The 13,852-nt window shown below is 32.1% G+C and overlaps 1 long non-coding RNA gene across 1 annotated transcript in view; it reads left to right on the forward strand.

The window, feature by feature from the left end:
* Nucleotides 1-1,600: 1,600 nt before the first annotated feature.
* LOC106149165 overlaps nt 1,601-13,852 on the forward strand; it is a 34,362-nt gene continuing 22,110 nt past the window's right edge. The window contains exons 1-2 of the long non-coding RNA XR_001235155.1: nt 1,601-1,763; nt 4,415-4,494. This is a non-coding gene — a long non-coding RNA (uncharacterized LOC106149165). The remainder of the gene's footprint in view (nt 1,764-4,414; nt 4,495-13,852) is intronic.

Below are 13,852 nucleotides of genomic sequence, written 5' to 3' on the forward strand. Positions count from 1 at the left end.
ACACCATAAAGCTATTACAAAATATAATTTGGTGGAGGACAGATTTGAACTATTAATTACTAAACTATTACCACAATATTTTTCCAAACATCATGACTTGTAATTTCTTTATTTGCCATAGGGTGTCTATAACTAATGCCAATTTATGCTGCACAAGAAAAATTTAAAGCATAAATTGACTGAATAGATTTCCATGCTAATAAACTCAGTGGAGGATATAGACATCAATTTGCACAAAAACTTGTCCATACCAATGGCTGTTTTACCCACAAAGGAGGACAGAGTCAAGAGAAAAATATCAGGAGCAGGGAGCCACAAACCAACAATTTTGCAAATTACTTATTGCATTTCCTTTATCAGTCATGCTCCCCAAGTCAAAGGTAGTTTATTTACCACTGAGGAAATTTCAGTGAATGAAGCAAACAACGAATTTGTGCTCAAAACACATTGTAGCTCTCCCTTAACAGTTTTCCTCAGATTGAGTCCTAATTTATACATAAATATTTATATATAGTAACTACATAAATTTTTAATGTAATGCTCCCTATGATACTAAAACTCACATATTTAAACCTCTATTTTATAAGTGAACTCAGCATTAGAGATATTAATTAGCTTAGCCACAGGGATGTTACTCATACATGGTAGAATGGACCAGTCAGAATACAATGAAAATAGAGCTAGTGAATTTTAACTAGTGATGTTCAAAACTCACTGCCATAAATTCAACTCTATTATGAAAATTTATGTAGCTTAATAGTATTTTACTTTTTAAAATATTTTTAATATAATAAAAATATTTAACATGAGATTTACACTTTTAAGAAAATTTTAGGTATACAGTGCAGCATTTTTTCCTACAGATACAATATCCTAAAGTGAATTTCAAAAACTTTTTGTTGTCAATTTACTGAAATTTTATGCCTATTAATTAAAAACTCTCCAGTTCCTTTTTCCTCTAGTATCTGGTTAGTACCACTGAAATATTTGATTTTATCAATTTGAGTCTTCTTGATCCACTATGTAAATAAAATGATGCAGTTTGTCCTTCTGTGTCTGAATTACTTTTGGCATGACCTTAAGCTTCATTCATGCCACCCTTTGCAAAACATTCTCTCTTCCCACTCTATAATATTCTCATGGATGTATATATCACATATTCTGTATCCATTCATGAATAGATGGGCATTTGCACTGATGTCACATCTTGGCTCTTGTGAGTGGTGCTGCAATAACCAAAGAGGTGATAATGTCTCTTTAAGATCATGATTTCAGTTATTTTGAACAAATATCCAGAAATAGGATTGTTGAATTAAATCTTTGAACTGTCCAGATTAAAACTTATTCTAAAAGTACTTTTGATTTAAGGTATACATAATCCTAAATTATAATGAATTTATAGAAGATAATTGCTTATACATTATACAAAATATACATTAACATATACGTAGAGTTGTATTCATATATATCATATAGAGACATTTATGTAAATGTAGATAAATAATATATACAGTGATCCCACAGAATATACATTATATAGAATGTCTTGTTTCTTGTAGCTTTCTTTAGTAATATTTCCTTATCTTTGTAGTTCACAGAAGACTATTGTGGTTTAATCTAACATATCCCCAAATATCATCTGTTCAGAAGTGGTCTTCTGGAAGGTGGTTGAGTTATGAAGACACTATAGTTAGGAAGAGAATGATCTATTGATGAATTCATATCTGAGTGTACTGTTAGGATGATGGATCTACTTGAAAGAGGTGGGTAACTGGGGTATAACCTAGAATGGTATATTTTTGTGCTTAAATTCTCGTTGTTCTCTACTTTTCCTGCATGCCATAAATTGATTTTCTTTTTCCACATGTTTCCTACCATGCCATTTTTGTCTTGGAACCAGCGGACCATAACTGAACTGAACCCTCTAAAATAGTATGCCCAAATAACCTTCTTCTTTGTCACAGTGACTGAAAAATAATAGTATGTTAATGTTAATGTCACCTCCTGTCTGCAATGACATTAATATGTATGGGTAGTAATTTGTATTGTAGTATTGGATGTGATGTTCTATTTATTTTTTTCTTTTTTTTATGTGGGCTTCAATTTTGACATTATCAATGGACTCATCTTCTAATTCACAGTATTTTTATGAACTACCAAATCTGCTTATGATGTTTATCTAATTATTTCTTAAAATTTCAAAATACTGGTTTTGTTTTGACTCAGAAAGTTTTTTTTTTTATACTTTCAGTTTCTCATCTGTATATCCATTAATACCATTGTGTCTTAAAATTACTGAATAAATTTATAACATTGCTTTCATAATACTGTCAGTTAAATCAACCTTAGGGTATCTTTTATTTGTTTTCTTCTATTGTATACTTCATACTTTTCAGTTTCTTTGGTTGTATATTTATGCATTTATGGTGTGCATTATAAATCCACATTGGTAAGAATTTGATTATGTTATCTTCCTTTGAGGAGAGATTCATATACTTTATTCAGAGTGTAATTAATTTATTGATTGGACATAATGGTGTCTTGGAAATTTTGTTTATTATTTGCTAGGGAATGTCTAGAATAGTTTTACTTTGAGGCATGATTATCTCACTTCAACAGTATAGCTTTTGGTCTCTTCTGCTTCAACAAGCTTGTGGTAAAATTTCCAAGCCCTAGATAGTTGCAACTCTATATCTCCTGGAGTTATGGAAACCTTGGGCAGTGCACTGAGCTTCTAAGTTCTCCAGCATTTGATTCTCCCAGGCATCATGTGCCTCATTATGTATACACAGAACTGTATGTCCGCCCAGTCAGGGAGAGGTTTGCACAGATTTCTGGTGTGCCTTCTCTTTGACATTTTTCTTTCCAGACCAGCTTTGTAAATTTATTTATCTCCACCATCCCAAAGTCGTATCCATGTCTCCTTTTTTCCTGCCCACTGACAGGGTTGATCTCTGAGGATTTCACTTCCCCTGCAAAAACATATAAAATAGGATCTAAGACAGAATGTTAGGACATGTGAACTTCAAATTAGATGGCTCCCATTATAAAATGAATTAAAAATTGGAATGTTTTTGTTAAAGAACTGAAAGTAAACATGAGCTTACATTTACCTTTATTTATCATGGTAGGGAAAAACTTGTAGCATTGTACTCTATCATGGCCAGAACCAAGTTATTAAATCAGGGTAGGGGGAAGAATTACTTAACAGATCTCTGGCTTCTTACTTTCTTGAAGTGCTTTACTTCACTTACCAGTTTGCATTGTTGCCTCTCAGACAATCTTCATAAACTCTCTCGTTTGAAGTGTTTTGTGATTACTCCACCTTGCTTTATATGCAGTATAATTCTTATGTCTATTCTTCACTTTACAGTGAATTTGGAAATAATATCATCTTGCTTGCTATGATTTTTACTAAACTAAAGTATATTACCTAAATTACTTCAGTATGCCTAGGTGGTTAAATATATTTCTTTTATGAGATAAAGTTATGATTTAGACTTATGTGTTTTATTTCAGTAACTACAGGCACACTAGTTACATATTTAGTAATTACATTAAATTACGATAACATTCTAATCTATTATTTAAAATCATTACTATGCATTTTGGATTACCTAATATTTTACTATTTCTCTTACTATATCATGATATAGCCATTAGATAAATAAAATTTTGAATTATCTTAATAATATAAATTTCTTATAGTATGTGCCTTTACTTTTATGGTATGAAAAATGTATAAAGGGAGATTTAGTGATATCAAGGGCCAAACGATTATTTAATGCCTGAGCTACATTTCAAGCACCATTTTCCAACTTCTCATTCAGTGCTCTTTGTCTAAAACACTCTGAAAGGGACTTTTATAAACGATTTATAAAGAAATAGAATATTTTTCCAACCTGGCTGGAGGAAATTACAGAAGTTATTTGAAATTATTGTAAAGAAAGAATAGAAAATCTTTCACTGAATATATTTTAGAGCAATGTAGAACAATTTTATTGAACAGTCTGAACTTTGGGTTAAGTGCAAAAGCAAAACTAATTTAATTTTTCTTCACTCACCCACACCTTCCTAAATATATTTTCCTTCTTGCTGTGTGGAAGATATTATCAATATTCTAGGACATGGGGCTGGGGATTTAGCTCAGTGGCAAAAGCGCCTGCCTGGCAAGCGCAAGGTCGTGAGTTCGGTTCCCAGTACCGGAGAAAAACCAAAAAAAAAAAAAAAAAATATTCTAGGACAGCATCATCCATCTCCCAATGATAGTGGTTATTTTTGAAAACTTCAGTTGATTCCATCTTTACACTCTGATCTCATACTCATTTTAAGTATGAACTCTTTTCCATCGCACTGTGAAATGATAGAAGTGGCAAGTGTGGTCTGTGTTTCATTCTTTCTCTTTTTTCCTTAGTTTTGAGAAGACGCATTGACTGTGCCCAGAATTTCTCTCCCTTCTTCATCCTCTATGTCATGAAAGTTCAGATAAGGAAGGTAAGAAGAAAGGATATGTGTCTCTCCATTACCTAAAACTTTTCATTCCATTGATTGTGACAGTGTTTCTGGCTCTATTCTCTTTGTGCAGAAGACAAGAAATTCTAATTCTCTAGACAAGCATACATGGGTGATCTTGGCTTTCGTTAGTAAAACCATCCATCTTTCATTGATTTTCAGTGTCTGACTAATTTCATCCCACTTACCTATATCAGCTTGCACCCTTAAATTCCACCTGAAACTCTCCTTTGCCCTGGGGTGGCATATCGCAAAAATTAATATTAATGTAACCTAAGAAATCACTGAAATTTAAGTAATATAATTGAATAAGAGTACCCAGTTTAGAAAAGGGTTTTTTTCTTTTTTTTGGTACAGGGAATTAAACTCATGATCTGGTGCTTGCCAAGCAGGCACTGTGCCACTGAGCTATATCCCCAGCCCCACAAAAGGCTTTCTATAGATTACTTTACCTCAAAAATTTAAAACAGCAGGTTTTCCCACAATGGTCAAATGAAATGTAAAATTGCTGCATTGTTCTCAAAATTTACACAAATTACTTGAATATGAAAAAGAAACCATCTCCATATAAAGACATCTGTATTACTCTGGCATTTTAGACTAAATTTTAATTTAAAATAAAATGATTCTCATAACTTATGTTAACTCATTAACAGTTATCATCATGATGATAAAATTTTCCTTAGTGACCAATTATGTTCCATGTTTGTTAAAAGACTTTATGGAAAGAAAATAGAGCTGAGGCTCTTGTCTGTACGTCTATTCTCTGTGTAGCTCCTTCTTCCACTCATTATGTGTCGGAAGGGAGGCAGAACATCTTCCTAACTACTCAGACACATTTTGTCTATGTTTTAATACTTAACTGTATTATTAATGTATTATTACCAGTGTTAACAACTGAGTCATTATTTCTTATACTTCCTGCCAATATATACCATAGTGTGGGGGTAATGGTAAATCTCTATTTATAAATTTCTCCTTTAAATTAGAGTGATTAGCAATAGGAATTTGTTCACAATTTTATAGTGCTTTATTTTAAGACAGATTTATATAATGTAGGCAATTAATATTAAAGATAGTGGGAATGAAGGAATGTGGATGTAAAACATTGACATTTCAAGAGAACACCAATATATTAATATGTTAGTATTGTATATTAATGGAGAAAATTTTCATTTAGTTGCTTTTATATTTATTTTATAAATGGAGTATCTTTTGCAAAAGCTCTTGGCCTTAGTTATATTGATACTATATCGCATTATACTTTGCTTTCCTTTTTCTGATTCTTTTCTCCTTCTTTCCTCATCCTTCCTTTCCTCTCCTTCCCCTTTTCTTCCTATTATAATCTAACGTGTTTACCCTCCACCTATGCCATCCATTCAGCCAAAGCCAGTGTTCCTTCCTGGCACTTTCTAATTACATGATAAACTTTGCAGTATGTCATTCCTCACTTGCCCTAATCAGGATTGCCACTGGAGAATGACAAACTCTCAGCGTAACACTTTGCTAAGCAGCAACTATGTGAAGTCATTGGTAATAAAGAAATCAACTTATGTAACTTTACCAGGAAAAGTATTTACATCCTGCCAGTATGTATTCTAACAACCAAAATATTGTCACGTGTCCATCCTTTGGCTTTTTCCAGAGAGCCATACAATTTGAAACTTTCATAGCTTTTGAACCAAGGGCAAAAGAAGTGTCCACACATGAAATGAGAAAGTTACACATTTTCTTCCATGTATACCAATGACTAAGTTAGATAATAGGAATCAAGAAAGGATTTTTACTATGTTGCCTTTTTCTATTTTCACTTAAACATTGAAGCTGTTTTCATTTCTGAAAAATGATCTCTTCTTTTAAGAAATATTTTAAACTATTTACCAGGAAAAATCATCTTATTTTTGTTATTAAAATAAGAAAAAGTTTTCTTACTTTTATGATAAACAATCTGTTTGCTTGTACTATCCGAATACACTTAATATGTAAAGGTATTCAGAGAGCCTGCTGGCAGTGCAGATTACCATAAATTAAGTAGATGAGAAGGAAGACACACACTGATTTGATGCTTGCAAAAATGCAATAGATTTATAGGAACTGAGCAATTTGATACTTATGCTTACATATTCTCTGTGCCTTATAATTCTAAATAGATAGTCTTAGTATCACATAGCAAGAATACATAATTACCTTTTCTATTGTGATGATTTTTGACATTTCAGTGGTGTTAAAATGCTGTAGATACATTTTGCTTGATTTTATGGTAATAGCAAAACAACTATCAATACAAATATGATAGAATATTTTAATTTGCATGCAGTGTGATGAATTATAAACCAAACTGTTGATTTTTTTCGATTACTACATGAAGACTATAAGTCACAACTGCCTAAAATCAATGATGGATTGAAAATACATAAACAGGAAAATACAGAAAATAAAATTATAGTTCATTGTTTCGGGTAACAATATAATTCAATTGTAGAAAAGCCCTGGTAGACAAGGGGTAAAGGAATCATAATTTATAATAATGTGTTTTGTGAACTTTGTACAATAAATTGTTTCCCAAAGCTCAGATAATTCAAATGTAAAATGAAAGTTTAATGTCGAAAAACTAAACATTTGTAGTCTTTTTAGAGATAAAATCTATGAGGTAATAATTTAATGCAATTGAGGCAAGGCCATCACAGCAAACCACTCTTCACATCCCTCTTTGTTTTCCTATTCCTCCATTCTACTTACTTTTCTCCTGTTAGTCCCTTTACATAAGTGGGATTTCAGGGGTATGCACCAATGTTCCCGGCATGCTCCATTGTCTTTCATGGTCCACAATGTGCAGATGAGATTGGCTTCATGGGACTGTAGAACTTCCCCTGGAAGTTTAAGTTATGGTGTTAGTTTAGATGGAAAATATCTTGCAAATTTGGGGCACTGTTGTATGGAATAAGTTGTGTAATGATCTGTGGTACCATCCATAACAGCCATTGTTAATTTCCTATCATCTTGTTTTGAAATACTGTACTATTTTTATTGTTTCTGTGTTGTTTTGTCTTGATTGTTGTTATTTTGCTATTGTTTCTTTCTCTTTAAAATAAAAAAGGAGCCGGGGATATAGCTCAGGGGCACAAGCACCTGCCTGGCAAGGGCAAGGTCATGAGTTTGATTTCTGGCAACAAAATAAATAAGTAAACAAATAGAAAATAAAATAAAATAAAAAGGAATAAGGATGAAAATAAGAATTGAATCTTTAAGTGGAAGAATAATGATATAAAATTGATATTATTAAAATTGAATATTTTGGGAATGAAAATAAGATACTAAATTATCTATATTTAGGTAATCATTGAAATTTGAAGGGAATGAATGATTTTTAACTGTACCTATCATCCTTAAAAGGAGTGTGTTTAATGTGTGAAGAAATAAGACTAAACTAAAATTTTTCAACATACTTATAATTTAAAAAATACATCGTCATAATATTTAGTATGAACTAGGATAAAATTATTTTAACAGCTTATTCAAATCTAAGTATTTCAAATGCAGAAAGAATAAAGCATCCTAGCCTTCTATATTTCAAAAATGAGACTTCTGATGATTTTCATGATTCTTTGTAAATTATGCTAAAACCTCACTCAGACTTTGATTCCCAGAATTTGATGTACATTCACCCTGGAACTAATCAGAGTTGTAAGAATAATTTGAGCACATTTCTAGGACATACACCTTTTAAAAAACTTCTGAGGCTCTAACAATCTCGTGCTGGTTCCTTTTGTAAAAATTTAAATTTAAATGAATGGGATTTGCTTCATTTCATGGATGATGAACAGATATCCATAAAAGGACCTAGGAGAGAGCGGGATAGGAAAAGTGTTAGTGTTAGTTTCCTAACAGAAACTACACAAACTGCGTGGGGCTTACTGTCCCATTTTAAAAGCATTGCGTTGTTGTTAGTAGTATAGTTTATTAAAAAACAGAAAAAGCCAAAGAGATGTTAAGCTGGTAGAGTGCTGGGATGATTTACATAGAATAGGATGGATGTGTACCAGCAAAAAAGATTCCCGGTCATTAAAACCGTAATATTCTTATGCATCATACCTGATCATTCAAATACTCAAAACACGGTGGTAAGCTTATCTTCTATGATGAGGTTATTTTCTCAACAAATGATAGAAGAATTTGAGTTAATCACTGAGCCTCACGTAGAGGTTGATGACACCTTGTCCCCTGAAACTCTTTCTGCTATTAAATTAGCAGGCACATAACAGGATTATTGTGCTAGCTGAGTTAATTGGCCTAGAATACTGAGGGGAAATAGAGCTGGTACACAGCTTTGGAGATTAAGAGGTGTGTGAAGGTCAAGAAAACTAGAGTCCTTCATGTTTCTGCCAGCCAACCTCAGCATCTGCTTATTCAAGGTATACATTTTAGATCTGAGGAAATGAAACCACTGAGTTCCCTGAGATGATCCTTCTTTCAGATCCATTTACCACATGATTCCTGCAAATTCCTATGCTGAACTTGGGACCACATTTCTTGGGACAATATTGCCTATTATTAGCTGAATGTCTATGTACCCTATACCCAGACATCATAGAGAATCCTCTTTCCCCATTAGTGTAATTATCAAATGGTGTCAGATGTCTTAGGGGTGATTATGAATTTTCTTTTAAGAGTCTTAAAGAGTCCTCTCAAAGATTATCCTCTTCCTTGGTGTGTTGACTTGGATCTTTCTTTTAACAAAGCATGAAATTGATGGTGCATATATCATTTTGGGTCATGGAGAATCAATTCAGCCCATCTCAGGAATAGAATTTGCTTTGGGTTACATGATGTCTGATGGTTTATGGAGGGGAACACTTAATGATTAAATTTTTTGATATATTTTGACCAATTTTGCATGCTTATATCTGGTAATCTGAGCAATTTATGTGAAGAAAAGAATTTTCAGTATAACAAGCATTGCTGAATTCCTACAATCCTGTCTAGTGAAACTATGTAGTGTTCTCTAATGTTCTTTTAAATTACTATTTTGTTATTCCTTGCAATGGTTTGATCAATCTTCGATTCTTACATCTTGGTAATCTGAACAACTTCATTGAAGATACCAATATGTAGTATAACAATCAGTGTTAATCCCTATCATTTGGTTCGAAACCCTGTATCATTTTTAATGTCCTTGCTTTGTTTTGTTTGTATTTTGCTATTGTTCTTTTTTATACTATTTTCTTTAAAATAAAAAAAAACTAGTTTATTAATAAGCTGGCAAACTACCTTGCACTGATGATTTTCTTGTAAAAGGTTTCTGATTAACAATATGTGGCCATTGTGTGTTACAACAACCTATTTTTATTAACTTTGGTGCTCACCTATTGGCTTTGTTTTGGCTAAAATGGAGTTGGAACTTTGTATTTCTTTGGATCAGGTATGTATTTCAATAACACAGCTTTCCATATGCCCTTTTCACCTTTTAAGAACATCTTATGTTGGAATTTTAAAGATGATATTTTCTTATTCATGAACTTCTATCTTTTCCCTTCTTTTCTTAATTATCTTTGTCTTTCAAGTACTTCCTTTGTTGGCCAATGTAAAAACCTTTTTCCACACACTTATTAAATGTAATAATAATATCAGTGAAGATATAACCATAACCAAAAATTAGAACATTCATGACAACTTGAATCGTCTATTTGTTTTTCTTCTTTCCTGTCTTCAAGTGAGATAATCACACATGTGTGTCTCTTGACTTTACAGTGAAGGAGTTTCCTAAACTTAGATGCCATGCTTGTGATCCTTTGAGCTTATGGTAACTTCACATATCTTCAGATGCTTTCTCTTGACATTACAGGTTATTTTATATCACCTCCTTGAACACAAACAAGTTTTCAGTAGGCGATTTATTGAGGCAGTAATTTTAGAGCCAATCTAAACTGCTCAAGTTTGGGATTGAATTCAGAATTTCTGGCAATTGTATCCATATTGATAAAATAGATTGAGTTTTACTTAAAGTTGTATTCTTCCTGACTGATTTTAGTCTTTCATAAATATTCTCCACATGTAGTTCTTAAGGTTAACTAAGATTTATTGGCATATTTTTCCAATTATGATTAAGTAATTGTACTATTCTCTATACCTGGTTTCTGCTTTGCAAATGCTTCATGGAACATGGACAGAGTCAATTCTAGTTGTAGATCTCAAGGCAATGAGGGCAATGGCCTTGGCAAGTGAAAATAATCACTGCAACTATTTCTGATAATTTTATTACCAGTTCTTCAAGCAAGGCAGGAATAATTTAATCAAATGGGTGAGGATCAAGCTAATTCAATGGTCACTTAGAATGAGTGAGTTTCTTTAGAGGTCAATTGATGCAATAGAATAATTTCAATTATGAAAATTTTGTTTCTTAATGTCAAATGCTTCTTTAATTAATGCCTGACATACCAAATAAGAGGTTTGGTGGACTATAGAAACAACATAAATTGTAACTAATTATCTACAGGGTGGACTCTGTAAGCAAATTTCCATAACTTAGGAAGATAGGGATAGTTTAACAGCCTCCATCAAAATTTCTTGAAATTCTCAGGTTCCTAGGCACAGATTTTAAATTTTTTGCTTATTTTTTCAAATTTATTTAAATGAATTTTGATTTCTTCCTATCCCCTAACACCTCTAAAAACATTACCATAGTGGTTACTTGGTCAACATTTCTTGCAGGTGACTACAATTCATAACCTAACTCATCACTTCATTCCAGTATCGTAATTTTCTAGTGATAATCCCAGAACTGCCAACCAAATATATATCTATCTAAATTTCAATGTATAATTGCTATTTCATTGCTTTATTTTCCTTATTTTATGGAGTGAACTGCAGATGCGAGTAATATAAGCTGCTTTAAATGATGATAAAGTAGATCTAGACCTAGAGCACATATTTTGATCGAGACATGTTCATTGGTTAAAACGTTTGACTTGAACTTCCTGGGAAAAATCCTGCCTCTAGAAATATATTACTTGTCAAGAAATGAAGAACTTCTAATTTTACTATAAAATTCTGCTATTTCAGTAAATTTTCATGACAGAACAATGGTAACACTGCTTCTTAAAGGTGCTATGTTAAAACAGAGGTCCTGCACTTCTCTCTTTTATCTAAAAATGCAGTCTCCTGTGGGTCCAATATTTACATAAAAATAAATTTTCTTAAACTCTAGCTTTTAGCAAGTCTAAAAACACTTCTTTTTAGGTTCCCAATCACTATGTGTGAAAAGAAGATTGGAGTGAAAGGTGAAGGCACCACCCTGCTGAATCCACTAGATTCTTTATTTGCTGTGATTCTGAATCATATGTGCTCCCACACTAGATACAATGCTCTTAGAAACCAGAAGCTGTCTGCTTCAGTCTAATGGTAAAATCTGATTCTCCAGAAACATGCATTGAAAAATTGAACAAATGATTGTCAAACTATGGAAAAGGTGTTTTTTTTCCAAATTGATTAATAACTATCCCAGAATACTGAATATTGAAGGAAAATTTCCCTTCCATGACAAAACATTTCTAACGTGCACTTAGGTTTTTTTGTATCTAATAGCTAAAATTAGAAATATACAACTTGTTAAATGCACAGTCAGACTCAAAGAGGATACTTCTCTTTCTTGTAAAGAACAATAAGCTTGAATGATCTGTAGGAATGTGGACGCAGCTTGAGACCATCTAGTAAGTGAAATAAATCAGAAAATAAAGCTGAAAATTGCATGATTTTCCTTATATGAGGAAGTTAAGAGATAAGTGAAATAAAAGATATGATAATTGGAAGTGGGTACATAGCTTTTTTGCAAATGGTAAGGGGATCATGAGACAGTGGGGTGAGGGGAGAGGGAGAGAGGATACAGAAAGGAATGAAGACGTGTTGTGTACCAACTCTGCACGAGGAATACAAGCACTATGTACTACAAAAGTGTACAAGAAAAACAGGTAAAGAAACTTTAACAAGTAGACACTATCACCTTTGTCCAACAAACTCAACTTGCCTCTTTGTACATTTTCTAAATAATAGCTATTTAAACCACAATAGCATACATATCTATGGTATATATACATGATAAATGTGATAAATGATGATGGCACATGGTGAAAGTTTTGAAGAGTTTTCATTAATCAGTGCAATACACAGTCATATTTTGGTTTGTTTAGCTCTCAATGTGGTTGACCTACTGAAATTCTCAGCTCAGTTAGGACATAACTGTAATGTCATCTTCACAGTGACTGATGAATGCCCACCTCCAAGTGAGGTTGAAAGGGGGCAAGATTCATCTTTATTTATATTTTTGCTTAATTTTTTGTGGACAAAACTGACTTTTTCTTTTTTTTTATGTTGATATTTTCTGCAGGCTACTCTATCACCTTCTATTGATAACTCATCCACACAAGACATAAAATTTTAAAAGGATGTTTCCTAAAAAATTCTAAAATGTTGTTCAGATTACCAGGTATAAGCATGCAAAATTGGTCAAAAAATACAACATAACTTGTCTAGAGAAACTCTGTATGATTTATAATTTTTTGTTGTTATTTTTAATTCTTTTTAATGGTTTTTAAAATTTTGTATTCTTACATCTGGTAATCTGACCAACTTCAATGAAGATAAAAATATGTAATATAACAACCACTGTTAACCCTTGTCATTTTGTTCTGAAACTCTGTATCATTCTTATTTTTTTTTGCTTTGTTTTGTTTTTGTCTATGTTGTTGGCATTTTACTATTGTTCTTTTTTGTTATAATTATCTTTAAAATATTAAAAGTTTCATAACTTAATAAACTGATTTGAAAGTAACAATATGCACTGGAATTACAATGGTGAACTCCTACCATCTTGTCCAGTGAAACTCCGTATTATCTCTACTGTTTTATCAAAGAATTATTTTCTTATTCCCTATAATGGTTTAAGCAATCTTTCATTCTTACATCTAATAATCTGAGCAAGGTAGTTGAGGATAGCCATATGTAATGGAAGAACCACTGTTGATTCATATTATTTTATCTTTAGATCCTGTATCACTTGCTCTGATTTGTTTATGTTCATGATACTGGTATGCTGCTATTGTTCTATTTTTTTTTGGTTTGTTTCTCATTTACTACTCTCTTTAAAATAAAAAAAATAAAAAGGAAAACTTGAAAGTTAAATGCAATTTTAAAGATCATTTAATTCAAGTGTCAAATGGTAATATATCACAAAAATCTAAACATATCATAACTTTGGTATATTTTAATGTGTTATTCTTCATATATTTTCCAGTGTTTTGTGACAGTTAGCAAATATATGTATATACGATTTTAGAAACATGTTGAT

This window comes from Chinchilla lanigera, unplaced genomic scaffold (genome assembly GCF_000276665.1).
Source record: "Chinchilla lanigera isolate Chin_1 unplaced genomic scaffold, ChiLan1.0 scaffold00003, whole genome shotgun sequence".
NCBI lineage: Eukaryota > Metazoa > Chordata > Mammalia > Rodentia > Chinchillidae > Chinchilla > Chinchilla lanigera.